The sequence below is a fragment of the Triticum dicoccoides genome, chromosome 3B, assembly GCF_002162155.2.
Source record: "Triticum dicoccoides isolate Atlit2015 ecotype Zavitan chromosome 3B, WEW_v2.0, whole genome shotgun sequence".
In the NCBI taxonomy this organism is placed as follows: domain Eukaryota; kingdom Viridiplantae; phylum Streptophyta; class Magnoliopsida; order Poales; family Poaceae; genus Triticum; species Triticum dicoccoides.
In genome coordinates, this window is record NC_041385.1 from 841,266,204 (window position 1) to 841,289,329 (window position 23,126).

The 23,126-nt window shown below is 47.9% G+C and overlaps 3 pseudogenes; all 3 read left to right on the top strand.

The window, feature by feature from the left end:
* The first annotated feature begins 3,253 nt into the window (after nt 1-3,253).
* On the top strand, nt 3,254-5,376 carry LOC119280258 (annotated as a pseudogene).
* Nucleotides 5,377-8,889: 3,513 nt separating this feature from the next.
* LOC119282598 lies at nt 8,890-9,925 on the top strand (annotated as a pseudogene).
* Nucleotides 9,926-22,632: 12,707 nt separating this feature from the next.
* The window catches only part of LOC119280259, a 2,608-nt pseudogene continuing 2,114 nt past the window's right edge, over nt 22,633-23,126 (top strand).

Consider the following 23,126-nt stretch of genomic DNA (forward strand, 5'->3'; position numbering starts at 1 on the left):
TAAGAGCAAAGCCTAGAAAGAGAGTACTAAACACAGGAGCATCAAAATTGACCAGGTATGCAATACTACCAGATCCTTCACATAGTTGTACAGGAACCTGGTTGCGATCATGCGGTTCGTTGTTTATGGCAGTGACTAGGAACATCGACGCGACACTTGCACACTGAACAATCACATTATGGTGCATACCCTACTCCTAAATCATAATATCTCTCCGCCGCTCGTTTCTTTGTTAATGCTCAAATATATTTGTGGTGTGTTTAGCACGACATCTCGCTACCCCTCTCGTACACATGAGGAAAGAGTATGCTCGAACAGGGCATGCACACCTGACAGTTCAGGAGCAAATTCGTCCGGAAAATCAGATCGAAGCAGGTACGGTTTGACATTAGGGATGGATTGGACCGAGCCTCACCTGTACGGTGGCCAGCTCCGGCGTTCTGCTGAAGGACGGGGCCTCCAGACGCGGGGCACAAAGCACGGATGCCCTAACCCTAGGTCCCGGCGGCGGCGGCGGCGGCGGCGGCGAGAGAGCCGCCGCGGGCGCACGCGACGCCTTCAAGGCCACCAGAGCTCGGGCACGGCTGGGGGGATAGGGTTTCGGGGAAGGCGGCGAACACATGGCGGATGAGGGGATGAGCAGAGTCTGTGGGCTGTCAAAGACTCCGAGCGGCGTCAACCCCGGTGGCGGCGCCGGCGGCGAGTGGGAAGGCCGAAGGCGTCTTCGGGGCTCGGGAAGGAGAGGAGGCAACGCACCTAGCTAGTAAATGGGCCGGCCCCTTTGCGGGACGAGAAATCCACCGGGTGAACGCGAATAGTACCGTACCGGAAGTTTAATCAGGAAGTGATCGGTTTATTAGGCCGAATTCTACTAACTGCATCGCCAACACGGGGATCATGCACGGCTGTCAGCTGATAAAGATGCCAAATTGTTGCACAAATAAAAGAGGCCGCCGAGCCCAACCCGTGACCCAGCACCAAAAGGTGCGCACGGACGAAAAGATGGCCTCCGAGCCCAGCCGTGACCCACCGATAAGTGCGCACGGACCAAAATAAATGCAGCGAAAAGATCCCCTATGAGGGCACAGTCGTAAAATAAATAGCGCAACTGCATCCCCCGGGTTGGCATGTGCTAAACATTAGCACCGGGCTTTTTTTAAATGCCTTTTTTCTTTTTCTATTTTTTCTTTTTGCTTTTTTATTTTCATAAATTCAAAGAAAATAGGAATTTCAAAAAAAATCATGCTTTCAAGTTTGCTTCGGAATTCCAAAATTTGTTCCCATTTTCAAAATTGTTCAGTAATTCAAAAAACAATACTTTTTAAAACAAATGTCCCCAAATTTCAAAATTAACTAAAAAATGTTCCAAATTTCTAATATGTGGTTTAAAAAACTGTATGCACTTTTTCTAAAAAAAACCATGCTTTTTTAAGCCGAACTAAAAAAACTAACCACCACAGTAGCTATTATGGGCCGGCTCAATCAGGGCACTCCGTGTGCGGAAGGCCGACTGTTTGCACAATGAACATCATACAGGAGCTCCCAATACAAATGGCCCTGCTTTGGTTGAATGCCAATATTTTGGCTAATATTTGGTTGCTTGCCAAAACAGGGACTAACTTGTCCACGGATATCCCCTCGGGGGCTTCCTAGCGGACGCGCGCGTGCGCTTCAGCCGTGACGTATTGCGTGTTGGGGACACCGCGGGAACCCAGTTTTTTCCTGCACGGTTTTGCCAAGGATTTTTTTTCCACTGTTTTTTGGGTTTCGGAATTCACTTGCTTTTTTCTATATTTTTCGGGAAAATGATTTTTTGGTTTTTATAGTTTTCATCGATGAAGCACACCATGTGAAAGAAACTATGCATCCCAAAAATTAAAAAACACAGTTGTGTATCATGCGAAAAAAATTGTGCTTCCCGTGTGAAGCAAAAAATGTGCTTGTCGAAAAATGAAAAAGCAAAGTTGTTCCACGTGAATCACAAGTTGTGCTTCTCGGGAAATGAAAAGCACAGTTATGCTTCTGTGGAGGTTTATATATTCGCGAATGGACGCACCCCTGTGAGGAAACAGGGGGTTGTCCTGTGTGGGTGGGAAACCAGTGTGAAACGTGAAAGTAGCCATTAATTAGCGGGACTTCCTGGTGGATAAGCAGCTACAACATTGGCATGGAGGAAATGGCAACCGTACGAATGGAGCGGCATTGGCTTGGATGTGCCCAGGAAGAACATGTCGGATTGAAACTTCCTTTCCCCGTGCTCCAAACCAACAGCCACGGCCTCCAAATATAGAGGCTCGTGGGCTAGATATGGCATCGGCTCCAAAATTATATCTGATTGAGATGCATATGGCGACTCTGTTAGAGTGCCATTTTGGGCCCAGATCACCATATTGGTGGTTATTATGACGGTCGACTTGATACCGCGACCCTTTTGATTTGCTTGAGCAAAGACCTAACCTCCATGGCCACCATTCTCACGCCGGTCATAACCATCAACGATGCGACCAAGCTGAAGATGAGAGAGGAAAGCATGTCAAATACATGGAAGTAAAAGAGCGATGAATGACCGACATGGAGAGGTTGCCCCACCATAAGGGGGAACAAGGGGTCGGTTCAGGTCAACTGTATTTGAGGAGCAAATTTGACATTGCACGTGTACCAAACCTGTTAGAGGACAAAATACCGGTTTGCCGAATAAGGTCATGTCCAATGAGGACCTTCAAATAAGTCTCAAATGTTCGAATCGAACGGTTTAGACACTTTGAGCAGTTCAACCCGTATGTCGTCGACAAGAACACGGTTGTGTTCGTGCCCTTGTAGAGCACCCGTATGATTTACCATGAGCGCCGCCAGCTCCGCACCAACAACGCGCTATGGAAGTAACTTTTTGAGAAGCTCAATGCTAAGGATGATGAGGCGCCACATTAGCATGACAACGATGCAAAAGAGGCATATGGCTCTGACCGCCAACGACAACGAGGCCGAGGGCTCCTGTGCGGGGGTCATCAACCTCACCTCCGACCGGGAGTAGAGTAGTTTCTTTTTAGTTGTTTTCGGAGATCTTCTGCATTGTCAAAACTAATCCAAAATTTTATTAGTTTCTTTAGTTGTTTTCCGACTATTCCTTTTCGTTGTCGTCGTCGACGCACCGTGTGTAGCACTGCACGAATCGATCATTCAGCACTCGAACCCCTGGCTAACTCGCTCTATAAATACTCCACTGCTAAAGGCTGACCAGCCAGGACGTACGATCATGGCGAGCAGGAGCAGCATGGCGGGCATGGCGGCGTTGGTCACCGCCGTGCTGTGCCTGACGACGAGCCGCGCGCAGGGGCAGCTGCAGGTGGGTTTTTACAGCACCACCTGCCCCAACGCCGAGGCCATCGTCCGGCAGGCCGTCACGGCGGCCTTCGCCAACGACCCCGGCGTTGCCGCCGAGCTCATTCGGCTCCACTTCCACGACTGTTTCGTCGAGGTCCATGCGTGTGAATTTGTCGTACGTAGTACGTGTCGCACGGGATCATGATATATTCTCCACAATAGCTAAGCGACTGGTTTTTAGATTCGAGTCGGTCGATTTTAAGAAGGAAGAAGGGATCACCGGAGATAAAAAAAGAGATGGCAGCAGGCCATCGCCTGGGGTAGAGGGATGGCCCCGGGGGGTAGCACGGCGGTTGGGAGGAGGCCGGTGCGGGAGAGTCACCGGCCGCGGATGGCGGAAGCAGGTGGATAGGCCAGCGCGGCACGGCGTTTCGAAGGAAGAAGGGAAGGGGCCTGAGGTTGAAGAAGGTGATCGGGCCATTTATATTTCATCCAACGGCCTAAACCAAATTGACTGACCCTAATTTTTCAGGTGACTGTCATCGAGCCATGCCCTATATTCTCCTAGTTTCTTCCTTTTGTACTTTCACAAGGGTGACATGTCTGTTCCCCGAGAGCATGCTAACGATACATAAATATCAGCAGTAAATTCTTGCTGAAATAAGGGAAAGACGTGCTCAAACCAAAAAAAAAAAAAACGTGTACGTACTACATATAGGTAATTAACTTTTGAAGATAGTTTTTAATGATGTTGAATGGACCAACAATCATGTTATGGACCACACATCATATCACTGCCACCCATTGACGTGCCACCTTTCCTGCTAGTTGGGGCTCACACTTCACAAACGCGGGCAGTTCACACATCAAGTAATGCACGTACACTGTGTTAACCCTAATTATTGTTTGGAATATAAGTGCATTTTACACCTTTCTACGTCAGCTTTTGTTAAAACAAGAGACCTTAAGTTGCTACTTGTTACATGTTACTTTTGGCCTAGCCTGAGGGAGCCACACGTAAGGAAAAATATTGTTGCGCTATAAGCATATATATTGCCTCTCTTTTTTCATCAGTTTGAGTTTAACTATGATTTTATCCACTTCCATTATACTGCGTGCAGGGTTGTGATGCGCCGATGCTCCTATCTATCAACCCCGGCGGCGGCCAGACGGAGCGCGATGCACCGCCGAACAACCCCAGCCTCCATGGCTTCCAGGTTGTCGATGCGGCCAGAGCCGCCCTAGAACAGAGCTGCCCACGCACTGTGTCATGCACCGATATCCTAGCGTTCGCCGCCCGGGACAGTGTCAACCTCACCGGGTCCCGCCGGGCCGCCACGACGGGAGCATCTCGACTAACGACAGCGCGTTTGGCCTCCCTAGTCCAAACTTGACCGCGGATGGGCTCATACAAAGTTTCAAAAACAAGAGCCTGACTGCTGAAGAGATGGTGATACCATCCGGCGCCCACACATTGGACCGCTCGCACTGTGACTTCTTCATTTTCAAGAACCACGAGAGGCTGATGAGCGGCACCATCAGCCCGACATACCAAGCGTTGTTGGAGGCACTGTGCCCGACGAACGCGGTCCAGGTCACAAATGTGACGACGATGATCGACCTCAACACGCCAACGGTACTGGACAATAACTATGAGTGCGTACGCAATGCCACGGGCTGCTGCAGCTCAACCTGGGCCTACACTTCTCCGACGACCAGCTCGACCGCAATGCCACGCTCAAGGCCTCCGACGCCTCCGTCGCCAACGAGACGCTCCGGAAGGAGAAGTTCATTGCCGACATGATTAAGATGGGCAAGATCGAGCCCAAGACCGGCACGCAGGGGGAGATCCGCCTCAATTGCAGCTTCATCAATCCGCCGTCATCATCGTTTGCCTCCGCAAGGGCGGTCGAGATGCTTCACCCGAGCTCCAACAACAATGCCCCCCGCTGGCGACGAGATCAGCACGGCCTGATGCATATTATGTACCGTGTACAAGTAGTGAGTATGTACACGCACTCACGTTCATACCCTCATACGTTAGAACGTGTGTAAGCATGTACTGTGGTAGAATCTGTAACGTGTACAAGTTTGATGTAAGATGTTTTGGATGTTCAAGTACTTCGTTGGTTATTTTTGTCTTCTTGTTTCAAAGTACAGTATGATGCTTGCAATATTCGTGATTCGAATATCCTGTCATTTATGGAAACAGAATTATTTTGACATTTTTTCTATAATAATGCACTGATCAGGTTTATATAATACCAACCACATGTTCAAAAGAAGGTGTAGTCACAAACTCATCGTTGTTGGCCAATTTTGTTGTGCCCGTCAGGAAATACCTTCGGGGATAACATTCCTGACGGTTACCGTCAGGAGTGTGTCTTATTCCAGACAAGCTATTGCTGACGGTAGATTCTTGACGGCGTGCCCACATTCCTGATAATTTTGCCTCATTACTGCCGGGATTTGGCCGTCAGGCAAAAGTCTGTTTGGGGTGGCGGGTGTGCTTGTCCGGGCGGCCAGAACTGCACCATCTGGCTAGAACTGAACCGGATGGTGCAGCAGGTGCAGGCGCGTTGGCAGCGGGAGACTTGGACAATATTTGATTTATGTTTGTATAGGCAGTCCATGTATCTATTTTTCAGATCCATGGCAAACTGAATTACACCATGGTTGGGACGACCTCGTTCGTCAAAACATCTCTACAATCAGCAGGGACATCAACTATGAGCAGGAAATCTCTAGTTCTTCGCGCACTAGAAGCTAGCTCATGGGCCAACTTGTTCAGCCCCCTGTTTACAATACTAAACTCCGTGCTTGCAAAGCTTGATGCAATGGTCTTCGCGTCGGCTATAGATGTGAAGCAGGCTGATCTGCATGTCTCTTCCACCTGTAGGGCCCGCCCGATTCCCGCACAATCAGTTTCTAGGACCAAAGTACCCTGATGGTATTTGGCAAATTCAGTTAATCCCATCACCACCGCTGCTGCTTCAGCTTCTTCTACTGAGCTGCACTGGCCCAAACGCCGGCCTACTGATAGGAAGACATAGCCTCTATGATCTCTAGCTACCGTGCCTCCCCACGTGTCCCCTGATTCCACTAGAAACGCGGCGTCCACATTCAACTTAACTTTGCCGGCTGGGGGAGCCATCCAATGCTTGGGATTTGCACTTGTTGGCAAGCATGCTCTCGTAGGGAACAGAGACTGTTTATTCTTTTCTCCCACCTCAGCAGTTTCGCTTGCCGCCATTAGGAGCTCCTCATGTAGTCTGAGCAGGTATTGGACAGATCCTGAGATAGCTATTATTTAGTTTCCAAAAGGCTACGGGTCAACTCCTAAGTCATAACAAATGCTCACTATTATTTAGTGAGGCGAGCATTGACCAGGAAAGAGAGGAGATCAAAGAAATCCTGGGAGTGGAATCATCCTTGTTTGAGAGTAAATACTTGGGCCTTCCAACGCCAGAAGGAAAAATGAAGGACGACAATTTTCAACCGATCATGGAGAGATTTAGGAAGAGATGCAGCAACTGGAATGAGAGGTTTATGTCCCAAGCGGCCAAAGAGGTAAACGTGAAAGCGGTGGCGCAAGCCCTCCCCACACATGTAATGGGGGTCTTTAAACTCGCTTCTGCGACAATTATGAGAAGGTAATTAGAGACTTTTGGTGGGGAGACAAAGATGATAGACGTAAGGTCCACTGGATGTCATGGGAGAACATGACGAAGCCAAAATGTGATGGGGGGATCGGCTTCCGGGATATGCATCTGTTTAATCAGGCCCTACTTGCCAGACAAGGATGGAGGCTGCTACACAAGCCAGGGAGTCTCTGTGCTAGAGTGCTAAAATCCAAATATTATCCCAATGGTAACCTTCTTGACACCGTCTTCTCGTCGGATGCAGCACCCACGTGGAGGGGAATTGAGTTTGGCCTGGAACTCTTAAAAAAGGGCCTCATCTGGCGAATCGGGGATGAAAGGAACATTCAAATCACGAGAGATCAATGGATCCCAAGGAAAGAGGGGCTGAAGGTGGCATCATTTATAAAGGGGTCCAGACTCAGGTGGGTTAACCAGTTGATCGACCCCCAGACAAAAAAGTGGAAGGTTGATCTAGTGAAGCAAATTTTCCATTCTTTCGATGCGGATGAGATTTGCAAATTAAAAATCCCGTGGGGGGGGAGTCGACAACTGTATTGCTTGGCACTATGAAAAAACGGGCGCATTCACGGTCAAGAGTGCTTACAAACTTGCAGTTTCGCTTAAGGGAAAAGGTACTGAAAAAGCTACGAGCTCCTCAAGGGACCCGGGTGACCGCAGCATATGGGATGCCATGTGGAAAGCAAAGATCCCGGAGAAGGTGAAAATCTTCGGTTGGAGAGTGGCCACAAACTCCCCGGCCACCAAACACAATGCCTTCAGAAGGACTATTGCGGATGACAGTGTATGTGAAATATGCGGAAGGGATGAGGAAGACGAGCACCATGCCATTGTCGCATGCACCAGAAGTTTTGCTTTACGCCACTCTATGAGAGCCTTTTGGGAAATCCCTAGAGAATCTGAGTTAAGAAATACAGGGGTAGACTGGCTGCAACTGCTGCTGATCGCCCAACCTGAGGAGGTCAGAACCAAAGTAATGTTGATTTTGTGGCAAGCCTGGAGTTTAAGGAACAATGCCATACATGGGGAGGCAGTCCATGTATCGTTGCTGTTCAACTTGGTTCTGTTGTGTTCTAGTTGTTGCAGATATCATTATTATTTGGATAATTTCGTTTATTTTTGTTCAAAATCTGCTAATTTTTCGTTCAAGAATACAACATTTGGATGGTGCTTTTCGTCCGGAATTTCCGAAAAAGCCGAACGGCGGTGTTGCTCCTTAATGAAGTAATTTCTTTTAATTCTTTTAATTAATGGAGTATGGATGGCGTACGTGCTCCTCTCCTCTGTACGTGTAGGCTACATACTAGCTAGGTACGTTGGTGAAAACAATGAAAGGGAGGGGTTTTGGTCGGAACGGCTGTTGGGCCACTGCCGACGGCGAGTACTTCCGGCGACGGCGAGACGACGACCATGGAGTGTTCTCCGGAGGAACAAGCTGTACGAGCTCGGAAGCAAGCAGGCTAGCAGGTGGATCAATTCTTCTTCTCTCGTACACGGTACACGTGAAGCTAGCTTGTACTGTCACGCACGCACACCGGCCACCTTTTTTTTTTCCTCGATCGATCCGCGTGCGTGCGTGCGTGGAAAAAATACGATTCACGTCGCGTGCGTGCGTGCGTGCGTGCGTGCGTGCGACTGAAGAAAAACGGTTCCGTCGCGTCCGTTCCGTCACATAGCCGAAACGGTTTTCCTACAAAACGAAACGTAGCACACGCCGACTCGGACCGCTACTTCTCGATGGATCAGTGCTACTTGCTACAGTATATAAGTGCAGCCTCCAGCTTGGATCTCTCCATCAAACCAAGACATCCAGCGCAGGTGTTTATTAACCAAGAGTCCAACAACACGTAAGTAGGCCAGATCGATCCAAGAGCCAACCAAGAGAAGCTAGCAGATCGACAACAACATGGGGTGCAGTATGAGCCGCCTCCTCAAGACCACCGTCACGCTGATCATCCTCGTCCTTCTCCTCATGCCCGGGGCCTTAGCCGCCACTAGCTTTGATGCCTCACGAAGCCAACAGCTGCCGCTGCCGCGAGGGACGGTCAAAGGGCCGGAAAGCGTCGCCTTCGATGGTCAGGGCCAGGGCCCCTACAGCGGCGTCTCGGACGGCCGGATCCTCAAGTGGAACGGCGAAAAGCTAGGATGGACTACCTATGCATATGGACCCGGGTATGATAGCAAGACCTGCACGCCGTCCAAGTTCAGCCCGGAGACTGAGAATGCCAGGGAGAGCCGCTGCGGCCGCCCTCTCGGCCTACGGTTCAACCAAAAATCAGGTGACCTTTATGTGGCCGACGCGTAAGGGGCTGATGCGGGTAGCGCCGGGCGGCGGCGAGGCCACCGTGTTGGTCAACCAGGTTGACGGTTATCCTCTGCGCTTCACCAACGGTGTTGACGTCGATCAAGTTACGGGTCAGGTCTACTTCACAGACAGCTCGATGAACTATCAAAGGTCACAACATGAGATGGTGACTCGCACTGGGGACTCGACGGGCCGCCTCATGCGCTACAACCCACGGACATCCGATGTCACGGTGCTCCAGGCGGGCATGACGTACCCCAACGGCGTCGCGCTCAGCGCCGACAGGTCCCACCTCGTGGTCGCATCTACCGGACCATGCAAGTTGCTGAGGCATTGGATCGAAGGGGTCAACGCAGGCACATCTGAGCCTTTTGCCGACCTGCCCGGCTATCCAGATAACGTGAGGCCCGACACCAAAGGAGGCTATTGGGTGGCGTTGCATCGCGAGAAGAATGAGTTGCCCTTTGGTCGTGATAGTCATCGTCTCGCTGTCAGGGTCGGTAACGATGGGAAGATAGTCGAGGAGATGAGAGGGTCAAAGAAGGTGAGGCCCACCGAGATTATGGAGAGAAGCAATGGCAAAATCTACTTGGGTTCTGTAGAGCTTCCTTATGTCGGTGTTGTTAAGCGCAAGTAAAAAACTATTGTAGTATAGATGCATAGGATGCCCTTTTGTTTCTTGTTCGTACCACCTAATGTAATTTTCCATTTATTTATTTTTTCGTCAGACGGAACTATTGTAATCCACATTTTCTATCAACAAATTATTATTTGTTCTTTCTTCCATATTAACGTGTATAAAAGCTAAATTCATCGTTGTTAGTGACATCAATGAGAACTAATTAAGTTCATTTGGCATTTCTTCTGAGCCGATCGATGCCTTGCATCTGCTATAGTTTGTGGTCAATTCAATCCTCGATTAAACCTTCCATTCAAGAGAATCACCTACCAAACTTTAGTTAGCCAGATCCTATTAAGAAAATAATGGAAGAATCAGTACAAAAACACAGATATGAGCATATAAACTTATACAGATAAATCATGCAGCAACTCAATCTCATAAGTACTCCTCTAGAAAATACATAGGGTTTCCCCCTTGTCCTTAAGGCACAATAAATATCCCATATATACTCGAGTGGGAAATTCAAAAAGCTAGAAACTCGTGGAGAGACTGTCAATTCAACGCCTAGGCCTAATAAATTTGCTTAATGCTGGCAGGCAGAATGATTAGATATACCATGAAGATAATCAGTGACATTTATCCTGTATTAAGAAGCAATACAAGAGATCAAGGATTGCATGCTGCCGTTAGTGATGGTGCAGAACACCCCTGCTGGTTCTTCTCTAGTCCGTACGATGCAGTCTGGTCATGAGCAGTCCTGGTAGATAGACATCTTTTTTTTTGGAAATGGAGGTATACCTCCGGCCTCTGCATCATAATGATGCATGCGGCTTTTTTATTAAAAATCCAGAAATAGTCATTACAAAGGTCTTACAGCTTGCAAACGGAGCAAAATAAAACACAAAAGACAATCGGTATGGTGATAATAAGGACAAGCTCTCTAGACTCCTATCCTGTTATGCGACCGCCATCCGAACCGGTTGAATATAACCCGAGCCACCATCTCCCATTGGTTGCACCCAGTAACCAAAGGCTCCCTGGAGTCCGTAGTAGTGAGTAAGGACCACGTACGGATTCAAGCTGTAGCTCTGAAGATAACCTGCAAAAAAGTTAAGTTGTGTTGTCTGTTAAAAATCATATCATTTCTGCAGTTCCATATAGCCCATAATAGCGCACATATTCCGATCCGAATACAAGCTGTCGTGATCTTTTCAACCCCAGCTAACCACGTTCCAAACAAAGACGCAATATCTATTGGAGGATTGATATTAAAAGCTATATGAATCGTCCTCCAAAGTAACTTTGCAAGTGGGCATTCGATAAATAAATATTGTATTGTCTCATCCTGAGTACAAAAACAACACCGCGAGTTACCTACCCATCTCCTCTTAAGTAAGTTGTCCTTTGAAAGTATTACTTGCTTGTGGACAAACCACATGAATATTTTGATCCGCAAAGGAACTTTAACCTTCCATATATGAAGGGACCTCGGGACGGGGCCAGAATTAATCAGATCCACATAAAAAGATTTCACCGTAAATATCCCATTTTTAGTTAACTTCCATTTTGTGGAGTCAGGCACATCGGAGAGTCAAACTTCAATCAATCTCCGAATCAAGTGCATCCAGGCTGTCCATCTCTCACCTACTAACGTACGTCTGGATTGGATGTTCAAGGGAATAGTCTGAAGGACGATACCTACGTAATCTCCCTTCCGTTGCACAATATTGTAAAGGGTAGGATATTGTAGGGCCAGTGGTGTCTCTCCTAGCCACATATCCTCCCAAAATCTTGTTGACATCTCGTTGCCAATCAAGAATTTGACCCTACGAAAGAACATATCCTTTGTTCTCATAAGTCCCTTCCAGAACGGTGAATCAGACGGTCTGATGGTAACCTGAGCTAGCGTTTTCGAGTGGAAATACTTATTGCGCAGGATTTGAGCCCACATGCCCTCCGGCTCTGTCTCTAACATGTACAACCATTTGCTCATCAGGCATTTATTCTTAATCTCCAAGTTCTCAATACCGAGACCCCCTTGGTCTTTAGGTCGACAAAGGATATCCCAACGCGCGAGACGGTATTTCCTCTTGGCCTCATCAGACTGCCAAAAGAAACGAGATCTAAAGAAATCAAGTCGCTTTCGGACTCCTTTCGGGATTTCGAAGAACGAAAGTAAAAACATTGGCATGCTAGTCAACACTGAGTTAATCAAAACTAGTCGACCTCCATAAGACATCAACTTGCCTTTCTAGCAGTTGAGTTTTTTTTCGATTCGTTCTTCAATACACTTCCATTCCTTATTGGATAACTTACAGTGATGAATCGGAATACCCAAGTAACTGAATGGTAAAGCACCTAATTCACATCCAAACAATTGTCTGTAGGTATGTTCCTCGTCTTTGGCTTTCCCAAAACAGAACACCTCATTCTTATGAAAATTAATTTTTAATCCAGACAATTGTTCGAATAAACACAAGATAAGTTTCATGTTACGTGCTTTAGCCATGTCATGTTCCATGAAAATGATAGTGTCATCAGCATATTGTAGAATGGACACCCCTCCATCAACCAGATGAGGAACTAGACCCTCTACATGACCGTGTTGCTTGGCCCTGCCAATAATGACGGCCAACATATCTGCCACAATATTGAACAAAAGAGGTGACATGGAATCCCCTTGTCTCAACCCCTTATGCGTCTGGAAGTAGTGACCGATATCATCGTTCACCTTAATTCCGACACTACCTTTCTGGACTTGAGTATCGACCTGGTGCCTCCAGGTTTCACTAAACCCCTTCATACGCATTGCCTGCTGAAGAAAAGGCCATTTGACTTTATCATATGCCTTCTCAAAATCCACTTTTAAGATAACCCCGTCTAGTTTCTTAGAGTGAATCTCATGAAGCGTTTCATGTAATACGACCACTCCTTCGAGTATGTGTCGTCCAGGCATGAAAGTTGTCTGACTAGGTTGAACCACTGAGTGAGCAATTTGTGTCAATCTATTGGTTCCTACCTTTGTGAATATTTTAAAACTCACATTCAGCAGGCAAATTGGTCTGAATTGTTAAATCCGGACTGCCTCATTCTTCTTCGGTAATAACGTTATCGTACCAAAGTTGAGGTGGAATAACTCCAAATGGCCCTCGAAAAAATCTTGAAACATAGGCATAAGATCATCTTTAATGATATGCCAACATTTCTTATAGAATTCAGCGGGAAACCCATCTGGTCCCGGCGCTTTATTGGGCTTCATTTGAGTTATGGCCAGATGAACTTCTTTTCCAGTAAACGGTGCAGAGAGAACATCGTTCTCCGCTGCCTGTAATTGAGGTATCTCATCAATTACAGACTCATCGAGAGACACCGTCGAAGGATTCAGAGGTCCAAAAAGTGCTTTATAATAGTTGGAAATATATGCTTTCAGATTTTCATGCCCCACTATTGTTCCCTCATCTTGTTCAAGTTGAAATATCTTCTTCTTCCTATGTTTACCATTTGCAACCATATGGAAGAACTGTGTGTTGTCGTCCCCTTGGACAACATTAAGTGTTTTCGCACGCAACACCCACTTGAGTTCCTCCTCTCTCAAGAGAGCACGAAGGCCTTGTTCAGCCTCGGACTTAGTTCGGCGCTCATTAACGGAAAGAAGAGTGGTTTCAGCCTTTACATCTAGTGCCTCAATGAGCTGAGTTAGACGTTCTTTTTTCTGCTTATAAATCCCACTCTCATTCCTGGCCCATCCTCTCAGAAATTGTCGGAGGTGTCTAATCTTATTCTGCCATCTCTCGACATGAGTCGAACCAGTAACGGGCTTTGCCCATTCGCTTGCAATCATCTCCATAAATCCTTCGCGCTCAAACCAGCTTTCCTTGAAGGAGAAGATGTTTTTGTTTGCAACATGGGTAGCCTCACCCGAATCTAAAAAGAGTGGTGTATGATCTGAGATCCCTCTTTGCATCACATGAACCGACACCAAAGGATACTTTTGTTCCCACTCCACACTAGCAAGAACCCTATCCAGCTTTTCATAAGTCAGAACAGGTAACGAGTTCGCCCATGTAAATTGTCTACCGGTGAGCTCACTTTCTCTCAAATTGAGGCTCTCGATAATCATATTAAACATCATAGACCAATGACCATCGAAATTGTCATTATTCTTTTCTTCTCTTCTCCGAATGATATTAAAATCACCCCCGACTAGAAGTGGCAGATTTTCATCTCCACAAATCCGCACTAAGTCGGCAAGAAAATCGGGTTTAAATTCAGGTTGCGCAACCCCATAAACCGCAACGAGCGACCATCGGAACCCATCCAATTTTGATCTCACCCTGAATTTAACCGAGAAGTCGCCCTACACCACATTAAGCACCTCTAACGTCTCACACCAAGCTCCTAGTAAAATCCCGCCGGATCTTCCTCTAGGCGGTAGAATGTGCCAATCAAAATCTATACCATCGAAAAGAGTTTGAAGGAATTATGATGTGAAATTATCTCGTCCAGTTTCCAAAAGTGCAACGAAAGCTAAATGGTGCTCTAAAGTTGTCTCTGCTAAGAATCTTTGTTTAGCCAAGTCTGCTAGACCTCCGCTATTCCAAAAGAGTCCTTTCATAATTCATCATGAATTTTTTTCTTAAGTTTAACTCTATCACTTCTGCGTACAACCGAAGTAGGATAGATTTTCCGCTTCCAGGGACGTTTGGGCTTCTCCTCAACATCCTGCCGGACGAAAGAATCATCCAGACCGGACACTGCCTCCTCCATTAGGAGAGGCTCTACCGTGTCTGAGATCTCAACCTCCTCCTCATCTTCAGCCTCGACACTAGGCAGGAGATTATTACAAATATTTGCAAGGTCATTTATTCCTAAATTATTCATTTCATTATCATTCATAGGTTGGATAGAGGCAAGATTACGAATGATCTCAGAAGCTCTCTCCGCTTCTATGTCTAAAAGATCATTAACGGATTTGACAACCTCGGTTTCATTTGATCCCAAAGAAATGCCTAAGTCGTTTGCCTTATCAATAATATCATTCTCAGAGAAATGTAAAATTGAACAACTAATATCAAAGGACGTACCTGCGGTAGTCTCTGCATGGAGAAGCATGGCGGCCCTCTTGGCACGCGCTAGCTGCAAGTCATCCGCGTCCGGCTATCCTTGGATCCGGTTGCTGACACGCCTGCCAGCCGACACCGGATCTGCAATCCCGCCAAAAGCAATGAGCTCCTCCGTGGTCCTCTCGTCAGGACTCCCACGCCCCTCCCTTATCGTCGGTGAAGGAGGGTAGGACGTGGTGGAGTGAAAATCCATTGCGAGTGTCAAGGGGGAGGAGGACCGTGAAGACGCCTGCTCACTGATCCTGACCCCCTGACCGCCCGCCGGAACGGTCGACCCTCGGCCACCCTGCTCGGCGCAATACTGCGCAGGGGTAACGACACGGGGCTCCTCCCCACATCTCACCCCCGCCTCGCCACAGTGGATGAAGTGATCCTGTGGGGGGATTTTGGCACGGGACTCCTTCCCGCACCTGACCCCCAACTCGACGGGAGACATCGAAGAAAGTAGGGCGCCATAGACCTCCTGTCCAAGCGCCCCTCCCGCCGACGAAAGGTCGGGCTCGCATATCTGGGTGTGATGGGCGTCCTTCCCATGGCCCCCGCGATCTACGGCCATCCCAACAGAATCTACCATCGTGCCTGTAGTAGGCTCCATGATCGTCATATCACCGACTAAGCGCGGCACTGGTGGCAACTCAAGCTCTGTCGGGTCGTCTACCTCGACCCTGGTGCTCCATAACCTACTAGGAGCGGACCCCGGTGCAAAAGAACCAAAGTGAAGCGTGTTCATCAGAGTAGTAGACGGGGGCGCCTCTTTGGTAGAACTGGCTACCTTATCTGGGTGTGTGTCCGGCCCTTTGTTCGACTCCGACATAGTATCATCAGGCCCCTTCTCCTGGTTCCCGGGTGCGCCGCCACCCTCGGTCGTATCCATGTCTTGTGTCCCATTTCCCTCCTCGGAAACTGCAGTATCCTCGATCTCAAGCTCTAGTACATAAGTGACTCCAGCATATGTCCATCTGACTATATCTGGTATATGCTCAATACTCGCAACACTGACCAAAAGCCTTGCAGCGTTATGTGCGCGTGTGAATGGCATGTCAACCTTTTCTGTCTTACCGATCAGCACATCCAAGCTCCAAGCAACCAGAAAATGTTTTACCAATTTAGGTGGTACGCCATAGAAGCGAACCCACACCTTCTCCAAAGGTGTACCCTCAGGTTCCTCCTGCTTCCACTCATCGAACGCGATAACAATGTTTGTGCTCGTCACTCTGCATAGACCCCACTTTAGAAAATGCATCTGATCCTCTTTAGTGGGAAAATCAACCTTATAAGACTGACCTTCTAACTGCTCCAGTTGCCACTGATAATTACCCGGTACTAACTCACGTAGTTGTCTGACGATCTGAGCCTCGGTCAACTGTCCATTAGTAACTCTGATAACTGCCGGGAAGGAACTCTCAACCATCTGCGGTAGAGCATCCACCTCCGGTGTCTCAAAAAACATCAACTCTTTACAGCAGACCCCAAAAATGTTAATGCCAGGCTTAGGACCAGATAGAAGAGGGCATTCCCCGGTCACATGTTGGGAGCGAAGACAGTAATCACAAAGCTCATTCATACACTCTGCCACGAAGTGCCCCAGTTCACCACATCTATAGCAAGGCAACTTTTTCTTCTTAATTGCCCACTTAGAGAGTTTTTCGCCCTCCGCTTTATCCGGTCCTTTACCAGACGTACTGTCCCTAGATTTGGCACCTTCAGTAGACACCGGAACATGCACTGCTGCCAAAGCCCGAACCGCGTCCACTGCTGCCACGGGTAACTTGGATGGGTCTCCCTCCCCCGCAGCTGACTGCTCGAGCACCTCCTCCGAGGCCAAATCTGCAGCAGGTGGCGGTGGTGGTGGATAGTGTCTAGGCGGCGGTGGTCGTCTCCCTCTCCCCCCGCGACGATAGCCACCACAGAAACGATCCCTGGGTCCGGCAACACCTTCCACAAAATTACCGGGTGGACCTTGAAACTGTCCATTGCCCTCAGCATTGTACCGGTTGTAACCTCGGCCGCCACCGGAGGAAGATCCACGGTGTAGTCCCTCGCCATACGCATCATATCCGTCATGTCCCCACTGACCGTAACGGTTGTAGTTCCGACCATCTCTGCTAAAACCAGAGAAACCATCACGTCCATGCACGCCGCGACCCCTTCCCAGGGCCAGCTCTTTGGCTGCAGGTGGCTGCGCCGCTTCCTCCGGCTGCCGCGCGTTGGATTTGGGCGCGTGGGGCGTCGGAAGTGCACTTGACGCAGCAGCCCCCGGTCGCGCGGACGCATGGGCGCCCCGACCAGTCCCGGCTCTGGGTTGCACTCCCGTTGCCCCGGTCCCTGCTGCCACCTGCGCTGGAGGAAGTAGACCGCCCCGTCCGCCCCTACTGGCCGGTGTGGCACCGCGGCCAGCACCACCAGCTCCAGCGACCGGCGCCGCCTCCTGACCAACCACTCCCGGCTTGGCGACACTTGCCGACAGAGCGCCGCGACCAACAGCCGAGGCCGCAGCGGAGGCAGGCGTCCCTCGCTTGGACGGCGGCAGACCACGACCCGCCATCCCGCCGGCAGTTGAAATCCTCCTCGCCCGTCCTGTCCCGAGCGAAGGAAAGCCAGAACAAGAAAACCTAGACTCGATCGTAGGTAGAACAGTTTGCGGCGATACATGCACGTACGACAGCACCGGGCTGCGTGAGGCTTGGGCCTCTGGTTGGGCCTCGCCGCACCAGGAGGACCCACGACCGTCGCAACATCCAAACCCGCATTCAGCTCCGGTCCACAGCCCAACAACGCATTCAAACGAGCCTGTCTGGCTGCTCGAACATCGTTCGCCGATCTCGCCACCGGCGATCCTGGCGGCGGCGGTGGCCGGCAAGAATTGCCTTTCTTCTTCTTCCTTGTGACCGAGTCCAATTTTCCGCCAAAAAATCATGTAAAGTAACCGGGTCTCTCTTTACCTTGGGAAGCGGCCTGATCCATGGCTTCATGGCTGCCTTGGAAGTCACAGCTTTTGAAAGACGCCGATCACCTGTGCTCGTGGATACCGGCAATGGGTCGGCATCCGGTGAGGCCAACCGCATTCCGGTGACTCCGTTGACAATGGGGATGTGGCACTCCTCCCGATCTTCGTCGTCACTCTCCAAAAGCGCCCAAAAACGTCCACCTGGTCTCGCATGGATCACCGGTTCCGTCAAGTCGATCATCACCGGTGTCTTCGAACGTAAATCCAACTGCACGCAATCGCCAACAACGACATCATAAACATCAAGTTTGAATTTAGAACCTACCTCAATCATGTCGCCGTCCGTTAGATAGACATCTACAATGCACATTTTTATTGATCCGACATTTAAGGATTATTCCGGTTTATTTGCACTAATTGAATTTGGACTGGAGAATGGAGCAGGATTTAAGAATAATGAGTTACTTGCCTGGAAACAAGTGTTGAGCAACATATTCGAACCATATATGAAAGGTGAACCGTGGTGCCATAAGTCTACTACAGTTCACAACAGTGTAGGGGAAGTCAACTGTAGTGCCATCTACCATAGTTTCTCCACTCCAACTATGGCGGCTGCCCTATCTGATTCAAACTAATGTCGATTCTCCACTTTGTTGTGGACTGCAGTGTGGTTGGGGCATGGAAGCTGAGGAGATTTAAAGGATCACCTCTTCAGCTGCACCAACCAACATGGATTTCAAAACATAAGACAACTGGAAATAGGATAACCACAAAACAAATTGATCATGTAGTTGCTGAAATTCCAATCAGATTACCTATCTGAGATTATAAAATGCGATCAGGTAAAGAAAACAGGAAACATATTTTATCTCTCTAGGATTCAGAGGAAACCAGAAGCTGAAAACATACTCGGGATTCTTGCGAAAAAACAAGCTAGGAACTGATGCTTGCTCCCATGCTCGTAATTACATCTGTTCCCATTGACACTGATAACTTGTTGATTTTGAGGATTAAAAAAGCAAGCCATAGCTAGCATTTAAAGTGGTTAGTCTTGCATTTCTTCACTACTCACAGCAAAACCCTTGCATTTAAATGCTAGCAATACCTGTTTTTTCCTGTTTGATTAGTATATATCTAGCACCTAATCCATGATCAAGTCTTAGCAATATCTAGACTTTCAATTAGTGTAATTCCAGTTCTTTACTTAGAAAAGTTGGGATATCAAAAAAAATCTAAGTCTAAGTCGTCATGGCTATCCTATAAGGATTATAAACTACAAACACACAGCAAAACAGATCACATCCTAATTAAATACTAGCCACTAGAACAGAAAATTGCTGCAAATAGAAGTATAAAATGGAGCCAGCTCTGAATTTTATTTCACCACAATAACTTACTCCCTCCGTAAAGAAATATAAGAGCGTTCAGATCACAAAAGTAGTGATCTGAATGCTCTTATATTTCTTTACGGAGGGAGTACCTTGGTACATGAAGGATACCGCTACTTCATTGCTAAGAAAAACGAAAAGACAATCAAATATATCAGGGGAGATTAAATGTGCACTTCAGTAATCACAACTGAGTCTTGCAAAGATTTAAAAAATGTGTTCACACATGATAAGTAAACCAATATTTGAAATCAGACATGTTAACAAGTTACTAGGCAAATTTTCTGAAGAGCTTATTTCATTGCACATAGCCAGATTAGATCAATGGTCAGCTTCAGTAACAGTATGGCAGCAGAATTTTAACTTGCCTAATAAAGTCCACTGCTTGGTGAGAAAATGTAGCAAACGAAACCTCAAGCAGATTAAACATTTACTACAGTGCATGGACTTCTCGTAACTACAGAATCACCAGGCCATCAGTAACAGCTTGGCAGAACATGAGAAAATGTCAAGACAAGGATCACCATTTTCAGAAAATATAAACAGTGAGCATACTACATAAATTTTTCCTGAGTTGTGTAGAAAACAGGCCTTTAAAGATAATAATGAAGAGAGTACCATTACATAATTGATTTATATTTCCCTTTTTCCTCTCCAACTAGCCAGGTTGGGCATAAACCGTGGAATTAACAGAATAAATAAAAAGATGTATTTTATATAGTTAGGAACCAGAACCTAACGAAATGATTAATTCACAGAGCAAGGGTGTTTACAAGAGCAAGTACATTATTAAAAAAATTAATTCATCTCTAATCTCTAGAATACAGTACTTTCGGCTTCAGTAACGCGTTATTCTAAATTAAGAGCAATGCCTAGAAAGAGAATACTAAACCCAGGAGCATCAAAATTGACCATGTATGCAATGCTACCAGATCCTTCACATAGTTCTACAGGAACCTGGTTGCGACCATGCAGTTTGTTGTTTATCGCATTGACTACGAACATCGATGCAACACTTGCACATCGATCAATCACATTATGATGAATACCCTACTCCTGAGTCCTGATATCTATCCGCTGCGCTTTCCTTGTTAATGTTGAAATTTGTTGTGTGTTTAGTACGACATCTCGCTACCCATCTCGGATAAATGAGGAAAAGTATGCTAGAACAGGGCATGCACACACGGCAATTCAGGAGCGAATTCGCCATAAATCGTCCGGAAAACCAGATCGAAGCAGGTACGGTTTGACGTCAGGGTTGGACCGAGCCTCACCTGCTTGAACGACGGAGACGGCGGCGGCCAGCTCCGGCGTCCTGCCGAAGGACGGGGACCTCGAGACGCGGGGTCCCGGCGACGAGAGAGCCGCCGCGGGCGCGCGCGACGCCGTCACGGTCACCAGCTCCAGCAAGGGGATGAGCAGGGTCAGTGGGCAGTCAAAGACTCCGAGACTAGAGGGAGTATAGGAGTGGCCGGCGGCGCCAACCCCGGCGCCGGCGCCGGCGGCGAGTGGGAAGGCCGAAGGCGTCGTCGGGGCTCGGGAAGGAGAGGAGGCAACGCACAGGGACGAAGTAAATGGGCCGGCCCAATAGCGGGACGAGAAATCAATCCACCGAGCGAATAGTACCGTACCGGAAGTTTAATCAGGACGCGATCAGTTTATAAGGCCGAATTCTGCCTACTGCATCGCCAACACGGGGATCATGCACGGCTGTCAACTGCGAAAGATGCCAAAGCGCACAAATAAAAGAGGCCGCTGAGCCCAACCCGTGACCCAGCACCGAAAAGTGCGCACGGACGAAAAGATGGCCTCCGAGCCCAGCCGTGACCCACCGATAAGTGTGCACGGACCAAAACAAATGCAGTTAAAAGATCCCCTATGAGGGCACAGTCGTAAGAAAATAATAGCGCAACTGCATCCCCCGAGTTGGCACGTGCTATACATTAGCACCGGGCTTTTTGTTCAAATTTCTGATGAGTTACTCAAAAATATTTTTATATTTATTTTCCTTTTGTTTTTCAATTTTCATAAATTCAAGAAAATATTGTCATTTTCAAAATGTTTTTCTAGTTTTGTTCAGAGTTACAAAAAATGTTTTTGATTAAAAACATTGTTCACAAATTCAAGAAAATAGGAATTTAAAAAAATTCATGCTTTCAAATTTGCTTCAGATTTCCGAAAATTGTTCCCATTTTCAAAACTGTTCAATATAGAAAAAATAATGTTTTTAAAACAAATGTTCCCAAATTTAAAAATTAATTCAAAAAATGTTCCAAATTTTGAGTATGCCGTTTCACAAAATGTATGCACTTTTCCTAAAAAAATCATGCCAACTACGTGGAAGTAAAAGAGCAATGAATCACCGCTATGGAGAGGTTGCCCTACCATAAGGGAGAACAAGGGGCCGGTTCAGGTCAACTATATTTGAGGAGCAAAATTGACATTGCACGCAGACCCAACCTGTTAGAGGACAAAATATCAGTTTGCCGAATAAGTTCACGTCCAATGAGGATCTTCAAATAAGTCTCAAATGTTCGAATCGAACGGTTTAGACACTTTGAGCCGTTCAACCCGTATGTCGTCGACAAGAACACGGTTGTGTTCGTGCCCTTGTAGAGCACCCGTATGATTTACCATGAGCGCCGCCAGCTCCGCACCAACAACGCGCTACGGAAGTAACTTTTTGAGAAGCTCAATGCTAAGGATGATGAGGAGCCGCATTAGCATGACAACGACGCAAAAGAAAATGTTCGAATCGAACGGTTTAGACACTTTGAGCCGTTCAACCCGTATGTCGTCGACAAGAACACGGTTGTGTTCGTGCCCTTGTAGAGCACCCGTATGATTTACCATGAGCGCCGCCAGCTCCGCACCAACAACGCGCTACGGAAGTAACTTTTTGAGAAGCTCAATGCTAAGGATGATGAGGAGCCGCATTAGCATGACAACGACGCAAAAGAGGCATATGGCTCCGACCGCCAACGACAATGAGGCCGAGGGCTCCTGTGCGGGGGTCATCAACCTCACCTCCGACTGGGAGTAGAGTAGTTTTTTTTAGTTGTTTTCGGAGATCTTTTGCATTGTCAAAACTAATCCAAAATTTTATTAGTTTTTTTAGTTGTTTTCCGACTATTCCTTTTCGTTCTCGCCGTCGACGCACCGTGTGTAGCACTGCACGAATCGATCATTCAGCACTCGAACCCCTGGCTGACTCGCTCTATAAATACTCCACTGCTAAAGGCTGACCAGCCAGGACGTACGATCATGGCGAGCAGGAGCAGCATGGCGGGCATGGCGGCGTTGGTCACCGCCACGCTGTTCCTGACGACGAGCCGCGCGTAGGGGCAGCTGCAGGTGGGTTTTTACAGCACCACCTGCCCCAACGCCGAGGCCATCGTCCGGCAGGCCGTCACGGCGGCCTTCGCCAACGACCCCGGCGTCACCGCCGGGCTCATCCGGCTCCATTTCCACGACTGTTTCGTCGAGGTACATGTGTGTGAATTCGTCGTACGTAGTACGTGTCGCATGGGATCACGATATATTCTCCACAATAGCTAAACGACTGGTTTTTAGATTCGAGTCAGTCGGAGATGAAGAAAGAGATGGCACCAGGCCATCGCCCGGGGCAAGAGCGGAGAAAAGCACGCTAACAATCAGTGAAGAAAGGGAGGTTCGCTTTATTATCCCGTTGTGAGAATGGCTTGGACTGTGGATCCACACGCCCCCCCTCTAGTCAGTACTTTTCGAGTAGCGCAAGG